Here is a 19,051-nt window from a genome sequence, read left to right on the forward strand (position 1 = left end):
CGAGTTATAGCGAAATACTCAAAAAGTGAAATTAACATTATAAGGGACCAAACTTTAGACTGCTCTCCTGCTTTAACTATCGGAAACAAACTTTGAAGATTGCAGCTTCTTCATATTTTGAAAGTCAAGAATCCAATACTGTCGAAGGAAAGGTAAGAAATATAGAGAAAATATGTTTTGTATGTATTGTTATCAACTCAAAAACAAAGAAATAAACTTTATTATAATTCTTAATTCATTAAAGAAAAGTAATAGAGTAGGACAGCTAATCAATTGGTTTAACTGGAATATCGATCCAAATCAGCCATTCTTATTTCTTGTTTTGATGGTTCCAAATTTCCTAAAGAAAAAAAGTTTAAGGGTAAATAAGCTCTAGAGGAAAGTAGGCGAGTGTAGACATGGTGTTAATGTGGGCTAATGGAATATTTCTGTTATTTATCACTGAAAATTTCGTGTCTCTTTCTTCATTAAAGATAGTTTTCAATCTTCGAAAATCATGCATAAAATTAATTTTGTTTATTTAGAAGCCTAAATAAACAAAAGTTACTGTTTTTATCTTGAATACGTAGCAGGTTTAAATCATTCACTTTACAAAGATCCTTAGGGGTTGAAGAAAATTATGGAAACACTTCCAATAATAACTGATTTTTTTTTACATTTTTCTAGAAATACTCAGAGAATTATTTTAAAACTTTAGAAGTTATTAGGCTATGCAAATTCAAATACATATCAATAAAGTTTATAGCTTTTAGAGGTTTGAGGGAAAGGCAATAAATTACGAACGAAAATTTGTATTTTCGAACATCTTGTGCCAAAAAATACAGAAATAAGCTTAAAACTTGTATCAATTACTTTGGTTAGTATATGCAATTATTGCACAAAATTTCTTAAAGCTAGCTTAAATTTTCATGGAGATAAAGACATTCTTACATTAAAAAAAGCAAAATTTTTATCGTAATTTTTAATTAATAACGAAAATATTATTCTAAAATTTGAAAAAGTTCGTTTACAATTGTGAAAGATGTAAACATTTAAAGCCGCCCATTCATACTGCGCATGGGCGAAAAATATTAAAATTTTTTTTTATTTTCTTCGTAATTTTGTTTTGAATAGTAACATATGAAAAAAATCCGATTTGAATATCTTAAAAATTTAAAACGTTTGTAGCAATTTTCTAAACTGTTTGAATAAATTTTGATAGAAAGCTATGAATGGTAAGCGGTTTTCCACTAATTTTATTTTGTACTATTGAACTAGAGTTGTTAGAAAAGACATCAGCATTGTTTAAAGATATCCCCTATAAGAGTACGTTTCATTTAGCGTGTTTTTTTCCTAATGTCATCCCGTTTTGTGGTCTGGACCATAATTTTTAGGTGTTATCATTTGTTATCAAATTTTGTTATATGATGCAAAATAATATTTGTGAAAATTCCTTACCAATTAGAATTTCGATAAAAAAGTACAAAAACTAATTAGAAAATTTCTAGAAACCTTTTACATTTTCACGATATTCAAATCAGACTTTCTTCTTTAGATAGCAAATACAATTCAAAACAAAGCTATGAAAAAACAATTTTTTTAATGTTTTCGCGCATGCGTAGAATAAAAGGATTACTTTAAATACTCATATCTTCGCCCAGTTTAATACGATTTTTTTTAAAATTTTATAAAGTTATTTTTTAATTAATTAAAAATTGCTCCAAAAAGATTGTAAAATTTTATGAAATACTTCTGCAGTTATAGTAAGAAAACTAAGGTAAGAAAAAAAAGTTTTTTATAAAAATATCCTAATGAAATTCGGTGCAGTTACTGCACATTATAAACAAAGTAATTGATATAAGTTACAAGCATTTTGCTGTAATTTTGGTACAGGGTGTTCAAAAAACATTCTTTTTCATTCGTAACGCATTGACGGTTCATCAAATCTCCAAAAGCTTTACATTCTATAGATATGTATGAGAAATAGCATGATCTATTCACTTCGAAAGTTATAAAATAATTTTCTAAGTATTTCTTAAAAAATATGAAAAAATTAATAAGTATAGAGGTGTTTTCATAATTTTATTCCACCCCTGTGCAAAAAGTTACTTTTCTCCTTCATCGGAAGCTATAATATTTGCATTTTGAAAGGCTAAATATAAAAGGTTAAACTATTATAATAGAATAAAATTTCTATAACTTTGAGTAGAAAATTCCAAAATTCCGCATCCATCTAAAACTCTAACAAGAAATCGTTTAAATTAATTTTATTATAAGTATCTTAAACATGACTCTTCCAACTCCATTATTTATCACGCCGTGCGCTTGGCAAAATTTTTTTGCCATTCTTTAGAGATTTTTTTTGCCCAAACCAATACGAAACGGACAAAATATTTTACGAATTTTTCTCAAATTTAGCCCATTTTCAAAAAGTTTTTAAATAAATAGTTTTCTCAAAATTTATAACTTAGGTATCGCAGATTTAATATTAAGTTGAAAAAATAATTAGTTCTTAGTTAAAATTGACCTGCAAGTTTTAGATTAAAAAAGGGACTCAAATGAAAACTGCAAAGTAAAAGACACGTTTCGATTGATCCCATCATGATGCTTCCACAACAACCATAGAATAATGATATCAATGAGATGGTTCACAAGATAGAAGCTACCTTTCATGAGGCACCACCAGAATTTACTGGCAATTTGTGAAGTCCTTTTTGGGGCTTTCACTTTAGTTCTTCCATCGGCGATTTCTTTGTAGAACCTGAAATGATACTCTGTTTCAAGTATCCATTGAATTATACTGTCAAACCTTGCTATGGTGAACTTTCAAGGTACCAAAAGTTTTGTTAAATATAACCGGTAGTTCACTATATGAGTAATGCAAACAATTTTTACTAATTTTACCGAACTGCTCCGTTTTATTACACATTATTTAAATAAATGACCAATAAAAAGAAATACAAAAATGTTTAAAAAACTATATGTAGTAACAAAAAATTAGTTAACTTTTACTTTTATTACTCTTCGTCTTGTGCACAGAAAATTTAGGGATGGCCTTTATTTAGGGATAGGAAACTGAGATAGAAGAAGCAAACAAGAAAAAATGCTTATGGCTACATTCCATTTAATGGATGGTTTTAAAAATTGGTATATGTATTTTACGCAGAAATTTCAAAAGTACTAAAAAATGAAGAAAAAAATCATTCGAAAACAGAAAAAAGTTCATAATATCCAATTTCCTCTCTTCTTTTGGTTCACTGTATCCACGAAAAATAACATATTATATGTATATAGCTAGGCACGGGAACGAATATTTCGTTCACTATATCTGGGAGTTCACTATAAACCATGTTCACTATACTGTATAACTATTTAAGCATCTTTTGTTCTTATTGTCTGAAACAGCACTGCAGAGCTTATTTTAAAGCTAGAAACTTTTAGAAACATGTAAAGATCTTTGTTTTTATTTATTGTTTGTAAAAAATATAGGAATAGAAGAAAAAGTTTACAAATGTTTTCTTTTACTCATTGAGCTGTTTTTGGCATTTTATAATCAATATTAAACACTTGATTATCTGCAATAAAAATAATAAATTTAAATTTTCCATTGCATCAAACATGTTTCATTAATTTAAGTTGTTTAGGTGCTTCATGGTGATTGAAACTTAATTTATGGATGAGTTTCGTATTTTTCATTTTTGTAAGGAAACTTTATTGTTGTATTCTACAAAATAATATCGAGCTATTTGAAATCTATATATAATAACTGTATGATCAAAAATAGAAAAAAGAAGAACATCTTCTTTAATATAAACATTATTATTACATTATAATTTTCTTCAATTTGTGAGGAATAAGAAAAGGTCAATTTCTAATAATAAGTACTGTTCCTCTTCTGAAGTTTAAGATCCTTCTTTTTCTTATTGGTTTTTTACTCTTTGATATAAAAAGCTTATTTTTGACGATATAGTAATCCTTGAACTTGTATTTCGCTATTTTTGACATAATTGTACTAGCGAAATCACGCAATTTTTGATTAAACGTGAAATCTCAAATACAGTAAAGCACCGTGTATACTTTCTTATTCATACGTAGATTAATTGCAGTTACCTTAGTTTATTCAGCTATCTTAATTTGCCAAATAAAACTTTTACATGCCTGTACATCTTTCTCGATTGCATATTAATGAGAACACTGGAATGTACCTATTATTAATCTGTCAAAAGAAAGGACATAATATCTGCATCAACATTTTTGCTTTAAGTATAAATCAAAATGTATTTATTACAAAAATGTATTTTGCTTCATTTCATAACATCCCTGAGGATGATCCAAAGACATGCCATTGCAATTTTGAATCTCTGCAGAGGGGATGCCACCCCGCTTCAGTAGCCCGACGATCTGCACGCGAAGTTGAAGATGTTACGGTCGAACAGATTAACGAGAACCAATATCTCACACCCTCGGGCCCTACGCAGACTGATCCAAGTGGTTACCCACACTCACACTGACCGCAGCATATATATATATATATATATATATATATATATATATATATATATATATATATATATATATATATATATATATATTCTAATCATTTAAATTTAAAAGAATGAATAATGAATACTTTTTTCTATCTACATCCTACTTATCGTAGAATAGTTCATTAAGCTAGTAATGTTTAATTTCGGAGGGGGTTTTGTCCCCCAAACGCTCCCCAAAACTACGCACTGATCCTGCGCAGCTTGTTTTTAGTCATGCTTTTTCATTAGTGATTCGTTAAATTTCGATAACGTTTTCATTTTCCCCTCCTTATATGTTAATTGATATAAGTTTTAACACGGATTCTTAAGGAGGGATCATATTTGTGAAATCCTATGAAAAATTATCTAATTTGGTGAGGTTCCGTTGAGAAATATAATCTTTTTTTGACGCATGCATGCGGCATTTTGAATGGCTTTAAACTCATCCCGAATTAAAAAAATTTCAATCAGTTAATAGTGAGTTTCACATTGCTATACCACAATATGAGCACTCCTTAACCTTTTGAAGCAGAATTTTCATTAAACATATTTTTAATTCTTTTGTCATTATTTTGTATTAATTTAGTTCAAATTAAGTGAAAAATGTTATACTTAGTATTTTAATAATTTATGGTTGTGAAATACAGCACGAAACATCGGTGTCTTTTACTGAGTGAAATCTTCCAAACAATAATATTTAAGAATTGCACTTATTTGCATTTATTTAGAACTATAAGAGAGCAGTTATTCATCATTGAAATTTCCTTAATTTACAAAATCAATAATTGATAAAATTGTTTGAAATTTTTTTGTTTCAGATTTTTTTTATTTTAGAACAAAAATAATTCCGCTAATCTGACAGATATTTTTAGTAACTATAAGACTGCTCTTTATTTCTGAAAAATACTAAAATATATGTGTTTGATTATAATTACAGCATCAGAAAAAAAAAACATAAAAGGGACTTTAATTTCTTAAGAAAATGGCTTCGAAAGTTTATTTTCCGTCATTGAAATGAATTTTCTTGCAAAATGTAAATTGAATTCAACAATTTGTCTTATTACAATCAAATTTTTATTGTTGTTCAACTATGAATTTATAAGAAAAGAATTTTAAAACATATTACTCTTCTGATTTTTTATATATCATTTTCTTTAATTCTTGGCATTGTAAAACTAAATTTATTCATTTTTCATTGCAAATTTAATTTTATTTCCAAATAGGAGGGATATGTAAATTAAAATGGAGTGGCATGTTTTAAGCTTTTTACACTGAAGGTGACAATTGTGTTGTGTGTTCACTTTGTGTTATAATGTATTTATTTCCATAATTGTTTTAAAATAGTTTAATTTTATTTTTTATAATTTTATAATCGTCGTTGAATAGCCGACCCAATTTTTTGAGTTGAAGACTACCAATGTTCAATTCCGTAGCCTTGTAATTTTGAACACAATTCCGAAGACAAGGGAACTCCTTGATCAAGTATTGGGAGAAATTTGCCATAGTGAAAGACTTTTTTGATAGAACTAACTCGCATTTACGCTTCATGGAGAAGAAAACCATGAAAACCTCACAGTAAGGTTAGTCTGGCAGCAAGGGATCTTTAACCCATGGTTTGTCCACCACTGAGTATATTTTACGTTAGCACTGTAGTCGATGCGAGACGGGTGCAAAATTCGTATCAACCAACCATCGTTGGGATTCGGATCCGGGCGCGACTTTACACATTGTCGACTCCCGGGCACCTCCACTCGCCGCGGTTTTATTTGTCAACTGTTTCACCGCCTTATCTAGTAACCCTCACTCAGAGGCAACCCTACGCTCGCCTCTACAGCACTCGCAAAAGTCATAAATGAATCTTCGCGCTCATGGATATTTTTAAAAGTTGCTTGTTGAATTAAGTTAAAATTTTATCCTCGTTTAAGACTAGAAAAATTCAAATAACGAGAACAAAATACTTCGTTCTTCTTAAAAGAAAGAGGAAGAAAAATTTACATACACACAATTATTTCAGTTAATTACATACATATTTCGATTAAAAAAAATTTCAAATAGAAACTATTCTTGTAAATTAAATAAAAATCTGGAGTAATAAAATAGTCAATTATTCAGAATAATGAATTTCTTTTGAATATCTTACTTAATAAACAAAGTTTAAAAAAATAATTCCCTATATAAATCATGACATTATTAAGTGTACATATTTTTAAAGATAAAAGTATTAAAAAAATTTTACTCAGTTTGAAAAATAATTATTTTCATTTCCTTCATTTTTACCAGGTTTTATCAATTATTTCTATTTTGGAAAAAATATGTATTCTTCAAAATGCTTACAATATCTTAAAAAAATTGCATATATTTTATACTGAACAACTTTTGATTGACAGTATTTTCTTCATAAGAGAGTCTTTAAAAAAATTTGAAAATATTTTCATTAAATTTGTTCAAATATTTTCTGTAAAATGCGTGCTATTAGGAAAGCAAGGAGAAAAAATATTTTTAGTGAAGCCATGACATAAAGAAACAAATCTATGACATATTCACTACTATTTTCGTATAGTTAATTTATTTTTTATAACATCAAATCATATTTATTGAAACTTAAAGTTGTGGCTGCTTAACTTTTTTTAATGTTTCTTAAATTCGTCAGGGAAAATTCCGATATTTTCCATTTTTCTTGCTTCTATCACTATTATTTGTATATATCTGAAATTACTCACCTTCGTTTTAATTGTTTCCTAATTAATTTTATCATATATGTTGCTATATATATTTATCCTTTCATTCTATGCTTCATTAATTTCATAACATATCCATCTTGTAACTTTTTATTCATAATTTTATAACAACTTCAGCTTATTAGATTCTATAACTCAACAATTGGTCTATATATTTTATAATTTTTTTTATTCAATTTTTGGGCTTCTAAATAAGATATGGAAAAAATACTATGAAAATTATTACATTTATTATCAATCTAAAATTCGGCCTTTTTTTCCTCCTAAGTGCGAAAACACATTTACTAACTTAAGGTAACGTAATTTAACACGATTCATCTATTTTAATAAGAAAGATTCAGAGAAAAGCAGGATCAGAAAAAGTGAGATGTGTATTTTAATTTATATTCTGCTTCAAAAATGAGACAAAAGAGACACAGAAAACTTTTCTGTTATTATTTAATAGTCTTCATTAGTCTTTAAAATTCCGAAAGAATTTTTCCATTGCTGGAATCATATAATAGTCTCATTTGTAACAAATTGTTTTTTAATTTTTTTTTACACAATAGCTTTTATTGTATGCAATTTGCTTTAAAAGTTCAAATATTTATTCTTGGATTGTCATGCAGTCTGTGTGTCTGAAAACTGTATGACCTATTTTATTTTATTTGTTCCTTGCAGAATGGTAATAATTGTTTCTTATTTGATAATAAAAATCTTACTATTGCTGAGATAACTGATCGCAGGAGTTTTGTTTTATTATCATAACATCGATTAATTTTTTTGAGAAAAGTGTAAGTCCTCAGCCTTTCAACCCAATTGCTTTAAAACTACTTTCTTTATTTAAAGAAAATTATTAAATTTAAAAATTGTTAAGATTCTCTTTTTTGACTCAATATCTTGTCTTTAATGAATCAGAAATAAATAAACAGATTGTCCTTATATTGTTATACAGTTATGATATGAGAATGTCAAAGTTGATGCTTACTGTTTACATTATATTTTTATTTTACAAATCATAAAAAGTTTTCTTTAATCAAAATTGTGTTCACCTCATAAATATACTTTAACTGCTACAAATTTTTCAGTCTTTGCTACCAAAGCTGTGGAGTTGGCTAATACGTATGAAGGAATTTATCGTTTGGGACATAACATTTACAAAAAAGTGTCAAAGCTAAGTACAATTGTTTGGACGCAAATATTGTTGGCACTGCAAATAGGAATCATTACATCAAATTTAATCATAGATATCAATGTCAGAAAAGTAAAAAAGAATAAATTCATGTATAAAGCTGACAGCTACAATCTCCTCATCATTACACGTATATAAAAAGAAAATGCTTAAAACTCATAAATTGTGTAGTTACTTAAATTAAAGGTTCTAAAAACTAAACAATAAGGTACAAAACCCTGCTGCATTATAGAATATTGTGTCCACATACTTAGTAAAGACACCATAAATTATTTGCTATAATTTTATAAAAATAATTAAAAAGCTATACCCTACTCATATATCCTACTCCCACAACAAAACTTTATCCTAAAAAGGAAATAAAAAAGTAAGAAATAAATATGTGTTTCAGGAAGTCCGAATAAAAAGAGAATGATAATACACAAAATTTTTTAAAGCAGCTAAATTTATTCACACCACATGTTCACTCATGCGTTTTTTAAATCGTATGTCGCAAGTGAAACATGCGCGAATTAATATTCGAAGATTTTCGCGAGAAAATTTGAATCCCGACTTGGCGAATGTAAGATTGGCGAATTTCAAAATACGGTGCCAAAGAAGTGCCCGGGAGTCGACAATGTGTAAAGTCGCGATCCGGGCAACCTCATTGGGGGGTGAGCGCTCTATCCCCTGAGCCACGAAGGTTCAGTTTAATTTTATTGTAGTTCATCTATGACTTTATTTAAAAAAAAAAATTTTTAAAAAAGGTTTTAAGATTCTGATTTCATATTTTTATTTTCTTTAACTTTTGGTATTGTAAAACTTTATATTCATTTCTCATTGCGCATTTTATTTTATTTCAAATAAGTACTGTATAGATGGGATATGTGAATTAAAAAGGAGTGGCACGTTCAAAACTTTTTACACTAATAGTAGCACTTACAGTCTTCACTCTGTGTTAAATTTTTTAGCAAATCTCAACACCAAAAATGGTGTCAACTACTATACACCAAAGTGGTGTTGTGTAACCCCATGCATAACTCTCGGTTGTTCCACTGCACCAAGAACTATGGATATTTCCTGGTATAGCGAAAGATCAAGAAAATTATTTTACATTATTGCTGTAAAGTAACTCCCGCCATTTTTTGGTATTCTGAAACGATAAAATTTATAATTACAGTAAGATATGATACACATATGAGTTATTCTTACTGTTCAAACATTTATTGTTTCTAAACTACAAGGCGGTAAAGATGATGAATATACATAAAATGAAATGATTCATGATTTATGTTATTTAAAAGAGTGATGAAGGATTATAACAGTTAATTGCAGCAAGCCACATCTTGAGTTCCATTACAACAACTAACTTGAAAGTTTTTGGAAAAAAAAGTTATTATTTTCCTCGGCGCTCGCAGCGCCATCGGGAAACAATTTTTACCATGAGGATTTGGGACACTTATAATACAAAATGAAGAAAGAATTATTAATATAAGAAGCATTAAGACATTAATTCTTAAAATAAAATTAGCTTGTTAATCGAATAAACCTGCCTCACAGAGAGAATATTAAGATGAACTAGGTTTGACAAAATAGAAGTGAATTAAAGATTAAACATTTTAAAATTATTTAATACAGTTGACAGATTTCTGAAAATCTTTTATAAGAGCATGATTATATAAATAACAAAACTAAAAACATTCATGTCTTTTATTTCAGATAACCTCGGTTTTTGTAGAAAATTCAGCAGTGAGGAGACGACCCAAAACTCTCATATTCTCCTGCTCGATTATGTAAACAAACTATACCATTGTCGTCTGACCGTTTCCAATCATGCGCCAAACTTGACGAAAATAAATCCTGAATGAAGTAAACACATATGAGCTTGGTATAAGATTCTTCAATTATTTGTTTTTAGATTTAACTATACCCTTTGAAGCGCGTATGAACGCTAGATTTGGTATTAACTTGAAATAAAGTTTTTGGAGTTTTTCAACACCAGATTCGAATAGGTATTACAATACAGTATTGACAATATATACATTACCTGACTTCAATTATGTTTTTGTAATTTAGTGCTTAGAAATGTTAATAATATAAAGGATCTTCGTCGAATTTCAGTGATAAAATTACCAATACTCTATTCATTATTCTTATTGAGTAATAAAACTATTATTTATTTAGTATCAAACCACTATCACTACTCAAATACGCTTTAGAAAAATGCCTTTCCACAAGTTAATCATTAAACGTGCTATAATTAGAGTTGTATATTTTATTGACAGACTTACTCATTTATTTTCAACTTAGTTTGACTCGAAACTTGTATTTTTACATCTGTATTAAACAAGTAGAATAAAAATCAAGAGAAAATAATTAACTTCCGAGAATGAGTGCATTTATTCATTGATTTTAGAAGATAGGTTAACTTTTAGATAAATTATTGGAGCACTCAGGGTGTCGGTCATTTTTACCGTAGTATGTAACAGAACAGAAAATCTGTTGTACCGTAAGAATTGTAAGAATTACAGTAAAACCCCTAAATCATTCTAATTAAATAAATATTACTGTAAAAATGGACTTTTCGGATGATTCTCGGTACTTTAATTCGGAATGTTTTAAAGTGTAAAAATTTTATCAGGTAAACATTATCATTTTTAAGGCTTCAGAAAATTGCTGTTAAAGTGTAAGTAAAAAATGAAAAAAATCTAAACATTCGCATTTTAAACGAGAAAAAAAAAAAAAAAAAAAAAAAAAAAAAACTGGCAAGCATGTAACATACAGTGCGCAGAAAAACGCCTCAATAACTTTCGAAATAATGATCTGATTTTCATGTTTTCAAACATAATCATTTACGGGCCTAGCCCTAAATATGCTGATTAATCTGCACCTACGATAGTTGAAGATGCTAAATGATACCCACAAACGTACTTTCTCTGAATTAACATTCATATTTTTTGACAGATCCTTATCTTGACCCTCATCCCTTATCTTGACCCTCAAGATAAGGGAGGGGAAACCACACAAAGAAAGAAATTGAGGTAAAATTACCGTACTCAGGGCTGATTGTGAGTCCAACTCAAAAATCCGGAAAATTTCTTGAGTAAAATCATTAAAGACGCATAATGTCTTTATAAATTTAAATCATTGGTATTTTCAAAACATTGAATTCCAAATAAATTATATACAGCATAACTTAAATGAATAATTATGCATAAGTTTACTTTTATCTCTAATCACATTTATTATTCTACCAGAAAAAATATTTACAAATGAAAGATACCAAGTATAAATTCTAGTTCTTCTTCTTGGGCACTACAGCCTGTAACAGGCCAAGGCTGTCCCAAAAAGTTTTTGTCATCTTGATCTATTCTGTGCCATGGCCTAGTTCTAATATTTTTAAATAAAAAAAAGAATTTTTATACATAAATGTGATCGATGATTTCTTGAAACTTCGGGACCAAAGATTTCCGGAATCTTCAGGAGTGCAATTCAGGAGTGCAAATCTTCAGGAGTGCAATTTTTTCCGGAGTACAATCACCCCTGCGTACTGTATGGAAATGACATTTCTGGTTAAAAAAAAGTGTACGGTATTTAAATCATTCGTCAGATGATTTTTCCGTACCTGTAGTAACGTTTACCAGAAATTCTGATTTGCAAACTTATATAGTTCTTATTGACACCTATTTCGCAAAAAATATCAAACTGAAAATAAATTTAACCGAATAAATAATTTTTACGCCTTACTCCATTGTGCTTAGGCCATTATGCGTTTTATGACCCATAGGTATCGTAATAAAGTTCTGGTAGTTAGGACCATACTTTTTTTTTCACTCGGTGCTTAAATCTTGCTTTCCAAGAAATCAAGATTTTTTAAAGCCTGCTTTAAAAAATCATACTAATTTAAATAATTCAGGAGATAAAATTTCTTCTTTTTTTATTCTTGTTATTTCATCTATAAAAGATAATTACTCATATTTATTGCAGAATTATTGTTGATAAATGCATAAAAACTAATTGTTTTTAAACTTTATAGCAAATAATGAAAAAACAAAAGATGCAAAATATAATCTTATGTTAAACAGAAAGATAAGTGTATTTCACATTTTAATCTTGTTTACAAAACTTTGATTTGAGGTATGATATTTTTAATGATAATTTTTATTTGCTTTGATTAGTTAGTTATTAAATATACACGGTTATTCATTCTGCTACTTAAAGTTATTCAGATTTTCAGATGTAACATTTTTAAATACATCAGCAATTAGTTTAAAGTTTAGTGTTTTAGCAATTGTAAAAAATTGAAGAACTTATGTGATATCAATAACATTTAACTTAATAAAAGAAATGTAATTTTTTTAAAAAGTAAACTGATAATAATTAGCATTATTATTTAGAAGACTAATTATAGAAGAATAATGATAATCTCTCCCCCACAGAATCATTGGTATTTTGGAAAATTGGAATTCTCACATAATCCCGGGATCTTTTCGAATCAAGTTTTTAATTGTATAATCATCAAATTATAAGTAAAATTACTCAATAAATTTTTAAAAAACCGCTCAATAAAGTTTTAACGTTCAATTAAAAATAATGATGTGACATCGAAGAAAATATCATTATACTATTTTACGATATTTTAGTGGTTTTTACCATATTTTTTCTCTCAATGTATCTCAGTTTAATAAAGGACTAGATAAATTGAGCATTAAGAATTGTAAGATCTTAATAAGTTTCATAAGGCCAACTAATACAATCTGAATATCTAATCTGAGTTCAGAGCAATAATTTAGATCTAAAATTCAGAGCTATTTTGGCTGTACAATTGAATTTTAGTTATAAATACAAATTTAAAATACAGTTAAGACACTTAATATCTGCTTATAGTTTCTTTTATTTATCGTTTTTCTATTGTTTCTATTTTTTGTTTTAAACTTAAGATGTCGAATCGTTGAATTCTTTATCTAAGACATTCAAATTTTTTAATTAGTTTCAGGGGGAGGATTGAGGCTGATAAATAAAGAGCTTAAATACATTTTTGAAATTTCATAACGATTTCGTTCACATTTTTTTATTTTGCAATTTAAGATGACATACTTTAAATAATATAAAACTTTGCATGTCTTACAATTCAAAATTTATTCGACTATTATTACACTAATGTTTGTGAAAATTGCAGCATCATGAAAGAGTTATGTAAATAGAACCACACTTACTTAAGTGAACAAATAATTAGAGATAACATGCAAATTATTAGAGTTACAAAGCGATTGCGGATGTGAGGAACGAGAATCGAATCCTTATCAGTTGCCTGTTCCATGCATACGGGACTGTAAATATGACGACGTTGAGCATGAGCTCAGCGTTTATTTATTTTATTTCTTTTTGTAAATTTCATCATGCATTTGTACCACTGTTAGTAATATGTGATATAAATTTCCTTTTCAGAGAACTCCCTCAGGATGTTGCATTTTCACAAACATTAGGGTAAATAAAATAATAGGAAACAGTAAATAATTAATAAAATTATTTTTTATGTTAAACTGTCTTGTATACTCAGAGAAGATACGTTTTTGTGTCGGATTGTACTTAATAAATTAATTATTCAACATATTTAAAGTAACTATTAACTAATTAATTAACACATTAACTAACTAATTAATTAACATTTTAATTTACTAATTAAATAACATAGTAGTTAACATATTTGAAGTAAATCTTTAGAGCCATTAGATTAGGCATTCAGTATGTAAAAATTTAATTAATCAGTATTGAAAAAAACTTTTTTTATTGTTGTTGTTGAAAGTAGATTTATTTTGTTTAGACCAAGTATTAAGCTTCATTTATAAATAATATTTAAAGCCTCAAATTAATAGTATTCCTACTACTAAAATGCATTCTATAAAAAACAATATTAAACCATTTACTAGATTTTGAATAAAGGATTAAAAAATATTCACTCTTTTTCCATATATTAGTTAAAAATTAAAATGCTCTACTCAGCATTGTGCCATTCTTTAGCAGTTTAACTATAATAACTATTAATAACTACAGTATCAAATGATTTTTATAAAATAAACATTTCTTGTCTTTTTTTACAGATTGAAGCAATAAAATTTTTTATATGAAATGAAATATTGAAATACACTTTTCAAAAAAGAAATTATTTGAAAGTAATAGAATGATGTAAAGGAATAAAAATGACCACTTGGTGACATGAATATTCGGCGTTGTTTGTTGTTTTCGCATGCCTGTTTAGGCAGAGGGGTGTGATTGTTCTTGTTCTCCATTGGCGCCATCTATAGCCAGGAATTTCGACTTCTGCCACACCCATTCGTCTCACCCGTTCATAGGGCGAACCCATTCATACAGCCATTCATTCATCCACAGATCGTAATTTTGACCTGAATCAGAGAACGATCGATCTCTAATCCAGTACCCCCAGAAGTAGTGATTAGTTATGGGAATATGGAGGACTTTGCGACTCGACAGATTTAACGTGCTGCAGTCACCATTTACTACACGATGAGTCTTCGGCCGGCGGGGTTCGAACGCACGAACTCTCGGACATCCGCACAGCGCGCTACCGACCAGGCTAGATCGGCCCTACATGAATATTTATATAAATAAAAATAGTAAATATGTATTTCGCAAATAATATGTATAAAGCACAAATATAAATATGTATAAAGCACAATAAATGAACATAAATAAACAAAAATCATAATAATTTCGTTTAAACTAGTGACTAGTTTAGAATAAAAGTTAATCCTTTAATTTTAAGTTCACTGTACCTCAGACTAAAGATCCCTCGTTTTATTTTATTTTATCTTTGAACAGTCGATTCAGTTTTGAGTTTACGGCTACCATGTTCAACGCCGTAACCTTGAAACTTTGAACCCGATCCAGAAGACAAGAGAACTCCAGGATCAAGTAATGGGAGAAATTTTACCTTCGTTGAGAACGTTATAATGGAACAAACCCGCATTTGCGTTACATGGAGATGAAAACCTCCCACGGTTAGTCTGACAACAAGGGGACTCTAAACCACGATCCGTCGACCTCTGAGGATAATTTAGGTCAGCGTGGTCGGTGATGTAAATTATCCTATGTTCGTTGAATGGTCGGTGCTAGCCGGGTGTGGAAGCCGTATCGAACAGCCGTCGCTGGGATTTGAACCCGGTTCACCTTATTGGGACGCGAACGCTCTATCTCCTGACCCACAACGGCTCAAGATCTCTAGTTGAAAATTTCCGTAGTTGATTGATGCTGATGTAGTTGATTAATGCTGACTTGGCGATCATTTCAGGTTTTTCAAACTGTGTGAAATATTTTTTATAGCTGCTGATAATCAGGTTGATTTGGAAATAAAATCCTTACTTTGAAAACCGAACTAAGTTACTAAAATGTTATTCTGTATTAGATACTAGTTTTTTTTAAGAAAAATAACTTCTTTTTGTTAGGTCTAGCAAAATCAGAAATGTTTATGCTTGCTGTACCTATGCCAATGTTATGCCTTGGATTGGTCTGAGGTAAAATATGCTTAGCAGATTTATTAAATGAAGCAAACTAAATATCATTATTATTTTAATTATACCAACAATTGAAAGTAATATTATTGAGATAAGGTAATTTCGATTAAAATTAATGATGGAACTTGGAATAATACATCAGGAATCTTTTAACTGTCTTAAGGGCATCACTGACACTGTTGAAAATTCCGAATCACGCTGCCCCAAAATTCATTTGCTGGCTACATAAAATTTCACTTTATTTTGGTATTTTCACTAGAATGTTGCACCAAACATAGGTGTATTTAAGAAACAAAACACCGATTTTAATCCTTTCCTTTTTTTTTCGTTTATAAAAGCAGAAGAAGGTTGCACCATTATTAGGTATTTTTAAAGCTCCCAAATGCAGGCTAAGTTTGCCATTTACCGTAACAAAACTTTTTACTGTAAGTAGGTTATTTTATGATCAATTTATACCAGCAGCCAAATTAAAAAGGCAATGCAAAAGAAATGAAAATTAATTAATACAAATAAAACATTTACCAACCTAAATAAGTAGATACTTGAGATAACATGTATCCCGTCCGATATATCGAGATCGAGTTTTAAAGAAAAGATGGCGTCGTAAACAAATATCGTTCGGTTTACAACCGCAGTCAAAGTTTTGTGTCATTTACCAATTTTTTTTCCTAATGGCGGGCATTGAACTTTTACGTCCTTCGTCTAGGAAGATGCCGGAAGTATTACTCATTTAACGTTACCAAGTGGGCACTTGTGAACTTAAGTCACGGAAGCTAGCAGCATTACCCACGCCACACTGCCACAAATACCCGTTTATAGGGTGGGCTACATTTACACATCCCACAATAGAGAACAACACACAGAGAGAAACATCTATGCCCTGTGTGGGGATTCGAACCCGCTTCGCAGTCAGGCACACTAACCGCTCGACCGTCTGGCTGATGACCATTTACCAAATTTTGGTGTAGTCAGTTGCACCAGTTGTGTTTTTCGACCCTACTTTACAATTTGTGGTGAAACTGAATAAAAGATAATCGTTCATTTAACCAAACTTTTGGATAATGCGAAACTTTGCACCAAATACTGGTTTCAGATTTACAGTGCACTAACATAAGTTTCAAATGCCAAGATTTGAAAAGGCTAGATCAAGCATTTTGATGCACCTCCTTAGTAGCGTACTTTTCCCCATCAGCTATGGCTTATCATGAAACAGTTTTCATAAGACGAAAATTTCCAAGCTCTGACAAAAATTAAGTTAAAATTAAATACATAGCAGAAATTTGTAATGCTGTCCAGGGATTGGCTTTAACATAAATTAAAGCTAAAGTTTGCAATAAATGCCTTTAAAAATATTTTCCAACTAAAATAGACAATTTTGGACATTCATGATGTCAGTCAATGTAACACCTCCATTTCTTTCTTTTAATAGTTTTTAGATGTTTACAAATAAAATATATCAGCAATAGATATCAGCAATAAATATCAACAAATATCAGCAATAGATGAGCAATATTTTACCGTTCGAAAGACTTGTAGAAAAAATAAAACCTATTTAGTTTTTTCTATTATAAAAACAAATGAAAAGAAGTTAAATTCTAGCATTTTATTAAATCGATTAAATTTGACTTAAAAGGTCAGAGCACATTTTGTAGTATAAATATTTATGCGTATGCAAGGATCTTTAAATTATTGTGATTAAACAATAACTAACGTCAATTTACTTTCTAGTTAACTTTGATATCTAGAAATATTTATGTCATTTTTAAATTCATAATATAGAAGTTCTCAAGAACCTTTCCACTTATATGGCATATTTTCGCTGACACGAAAAAAAAAATAACTATTAAAGCTTACTTTAACATTTTCCCTTCGTTTTAAAAGGCTTAATTTAATAGATTAAATTATAAAATTAGTTTTAAATAATTCAAATGTTTCTGCAAAATTCTGTGTTTCACGAGTATCAATTTATATGCTAAAATTAGAATTCTAACTAAAAATGCTTGAAATTTATTTTTCAAAGTATCTTTCTTTCAACTGTATTATTTTTTGCTCATTTGACGAAATTTCTGCGATACTTTATAAATTGTTTTGCCCATATTTACATTCTCAATAAATTATATCTCTGAAACTAATACAAAATTAACAAAATATTTTAGATATACTATTTCCTAACCAAAGAACTAACTCTAAAAAAAAAATTCAGCTTGCTTTTTGAATGACACTTCGGGTACCTTTCTTGTAAATGTCAGTTATACAGTCGTGCAATTAAAAAAAAAAAAAACAAATTAAGTGCTTCACAACTGATTTCGAGAAAAGCGGCTTGACTACTGTTTTCTTCTTCTTGGTTATACTATCAACGCTAAATTAGCCGAGCTGAAAACAAAATATTTTAAGGATTTTTTTTTAAAATATGTAGCTCATCATGCATAAATGTCAAATGTACTAAAATCTCAAATTTGAAATTTTTATAGCTTACATTGATTTTGTTTTATTGTACGGCAGTAAATGATCTAATATTCGATTTGCAAATCACGTTCTTCAAACTGATTGAAAGTATGTACAAAGACAAATTTTAGGATATTTCGTAAAGTAACGACGTTCTTAAATGGATTACTAGGAGGCATTAAACATAATTAAATATTTTAAACGGTTCAAAATTTATAATAGTAATTTATAAAGCATAAAGAAAACATAATTGTTAACTGAGACTTTTTAATTAACTGAGATTTTTTAACTACTGACATCAACATGTGCAAGAAATAGAACGCCTTTAACTTTAATCTCTTTTGTAGTTAATTACAAAAATAAGATTTTATTATTGAAAGTAAATAAAGCTTTTAATTTAGTAACAAAATTATTAAAAGTCATTCCCAAATGGATTTCACGAAGACATTAACAGTAATGAAATATTTTAAATGTTTTAAAATTTATAACAGTAATTAATAAAATATAATTATTAACAAGATGAGCATAAAACAATATTAGAAATTGGCATTAATTAGTGGACAAATAGATATTTTTCTACAAAAAAGAGGAGAAAAAAAAAACTTATTTCCTATAAACAACTATTTTGAAGAGAAAAGAAATGAAATTTTGTCATGATATTTGCTGTTTAGTAAATGAAAC

The 19,051-nt window shown here is 28.8% G+C and overlaps 1 long non-coding RNA gene across 1 annotated transcript in view; it reads right to left on the reverse strand.

The window, feature by feature from the left end:
* Positions 1–262: 262 nt before the first annotated feature.
* The window catches only part of LOC139427036 (uncharacterized), a 34,835-nt gene continuing 16,046 nt past the window's right edge, over positions 263–19,051 (reverse strand). The window contains exon 3 of the long non-coding RNA XR_011638179.2: positions 263–340. This is a non-coding gene — a long non-coding RNA (uncharacterized LOC139427036). The remainder of the gene's footprint in view (positions 341–19,051) is intronic.

The sequence above is a fragment of the Parasteatoda tepidariorum genome, chromosome 11 (genome assembly GCF_982258835.1).
Source record: "Parasteatoda tepidariorum strain Cologne lab strain chromosome 11, Ptep-v5.0, whole genome shotgun sequence".
In the NCBI taxonomy this organism is placed as follows: domain Eukaryota; kingdom Metazoa; phylum Arthropoda; class Arachnida; order Araneae; family Theridiidae; genus Parasteatoda; species Parasteatoda tepidariorum.